This window comes from Tupaia chinensis, unplaced genomic scaffold, assembly GCF_000334495.1.
Source record: "Tupaia chinensis unplaced genomic scaffold, TupChi_1.0 Scaffold000043_1, whole genome shotgun sequence".
Classification (NCBI taxonomy): Eukaryota; Metazoa; Chordata; class Mammalia; order Scandentia; family Tupaiidae; genus Tupaia; species Tupaia belangeri.
In genome coordinates this window covers 212,376-215,124 of record NW_006159499.1, presented here as the reverse complement: position 1 = coordinate 215,124, position 2,749 = coordinate 212,376, and positions in this window count along the sequence as shown.

Sequence of the window (2,749 nt, the reverse complement as noted above, 5' to 3'; positions counted from 1 at the left end):
CCCCCGGCCCGCCTGCCGCTCGCCAGGCGGACTGGCTAGAAAGCGGCCCCGGCGCTCCAGGTGGGACCCGCGATTGACGCCGGGTGCCCGCTAGGGATCTAGGTGCGCTCCTCGCGCCCGCGGAAGGAGCTGGGTGACTGGAGCTGGAGACCTTGTCTCTGATTCCTCCGCTTACTTACTGTGCCTCCTTCGCTGCCCTTTGTACACAAGGAAATAATGGGGCGAATTGAATAACCAGGAATATTTACCCTCTCTTTCAGAGCTCCAGGAGGGGAGGAGGGTGCCCTGCCCTTTAAAAGCAGCAGGTGATGGGAAGGAGGGGGAACTGGCCTCGCCTTTAGGAGCCTCCTGGGAGCCGGAACGCTTTGTCTCCTTTTTCCAGACGGAACCACGGGGCGCAGCCACGCAAGCCCTTGATTTCTTAACCCCCTTCCTGGGAAAGTTGATTCTGAAAAGGATAGAGGGGCCTTCCTTTCTTCTGACAGGGAGTGAGTTTGTCCCAGAGCCGTTTGGAATGTGAATCAGAGTTTGGGACCACAACCCCATTTCCAGCTGCCCTTTCTAAACTAAAATTTTATGTCTTGTCTTTGCTTTCAATTAACACTGGATTGGTGTTGTTAATCTCCGGAGATGCTGGAGGCTGCTAGGGAGCGGGGTGTCACCCCGTGATGTCACTTAGCTATAAGATGGGCTCCTTGTTCCTGTAGGTTTTGCTTCCTGTGGGCATCTCAGACTCAGTTCCACAGGTCCTTTTTTTAGCCCTAAGAAATGGTGACAGAGAGCAAGGGAAACCTGGTCTGACTTTTGGCCTTGGTCTTACAGAGTTCAAAACCGTTTACAATGTGCCCCACCCCCAGTGCAAACTCGCTCATTTATTTATCAGATATTAGTAGGATTACTTCCCATTTTATTTCCAATATTTTTTGACATAAGTCGTTTTCTTAAATGCCTGAGATCCGAAAATCTAGAACGAAACATTCTTGTTGTGATGGCGTTTTTTCATAGCAGGATTGGGCCGACCTATAACTAATATTCTCCACTTGCTTATCAGGGGTGAGCAGCAATTTCAAGTGGTTCCATTTATCAACTTCCTTAGTCATCACTACAGCTTTTGCTGACACTGTTGAAAACCTCTTTTGTGACATCACCAACCTATTCTGTGTTCCATGTGACAGCCTTTAGCAAAATATTCTGCTTTCTCTGCACCCTACAATCAAGCAGCCTGAAAGAGAAAGTCAGTTTTTGCTTAGGCTGGTATCAATGGCCTTCCATGGAGGAATGAGAACCAAGGAAGGACATAAGCATATGGATAAGTTTTTTTTTGGGGGGGGGGCGGCGTGAGTTTAAGCCACCGGGTCCGGGACGTGAACTGCGGTCGACTACGTGGGAGTCCGGCGACATAGCCATTACGCTAACTGCTGGTCCCAGCATATGGATAAGTTTTTAACACAACTCTGCTACTTCTATGTGGAAGGTTGTTTTTATTTTATTATTCTCATTATTATTATTATTATTATTGCTGTAGAGCATGTGCTTGCAGGAGACAGAAACAGAGAGAGAGAAAAAAAGTGAGAAATCACCACCCAGGGGAAATGGCCATGCCACAATCCCTTCTCCATTCCCTTCTTGGAATGCTGGGCACACATGCACACACAGCTGACATGTTTTTCAAACTGCTGAGTCCAGGACTTGAAACTGCACCATCAGCCATGTGGAATCCAGCAACCTTGATCTCTATGCCGTCTACTGGCCCTGTGTGTGTGTGTTTTCTTGTCTAATTTTCTTACATAGCGGGGTTGAGGCACTAAGAAGAGAAAAAGCAGTGGAGAGTGTGTTCAGGACTTGCTAGTTGAGTAAACAGAATGAAGGTTGATGAGTACTACCTATATTCTATCTCAGCTATGAGACTTTTTTCTCTCACTGTGCCCTGGAGGGTATTTTGCTGGTTGCAGCTTTCTCTTTCTGTGTTTTGCTGGTTTCTCTAGGATTACTCTTCAAGCAAATAAGAGAGTAGAAATCAACTCAGTCAGTGTTATTCAGGTCTGGGGGCAAGAGAGTAGATTTCACAGCTAAGTTAAGGTCAAGGAAGGAACAGAATCTTGGAAACAAGAGTTAAAATATTTGGAGACCAGGAGCGAAATCTTGAAATTTCAACTTCAAGAACACTTACTTAACTCATGTATGTGTAAGTCATGATACTTGGAAACAAACAAAAAGAATAATAATAGCATTTATTTTAAATATGCTAAGTACATGGAACTAGAAATCTGTCCTAATTTAGCTTCACAATCCTGGGAGGTAGGGAGGAGAAATAATGACACTGTTTTCATAAAGTTATAAGGAGATGTTTTTAGAAACATGTAATCTGAGATTCAGAAAGATAAATGACTAGAGTTTGAATTGTGGCTAATTCTAAAGTCTATATTACTGCGATTAGGTGAATTTGCTCATGACATCTTAGTCTTGTGAGCATGTTTTATCAAAGGAGGACTTTAAAGAATATGAGAATAGGAACAATCATACGAGAGCTTTTGAAAACAACTATGCATGAGTTTCAAAAATTTTTTGCGTCAAAATCTATTTCTATTTAATTCTATTTCTCCATGTGTGAGAATAGTACCATTATTTCTGTTTTACGGATTAGAAAAATAATTTTTTTTTCACACTAGCAATGCATGTTACAGTACTGTGGCTTTAACCACTGCAGTATACTATCTTTCATTGGAAGAACTCTAGACGCTAGGTGACA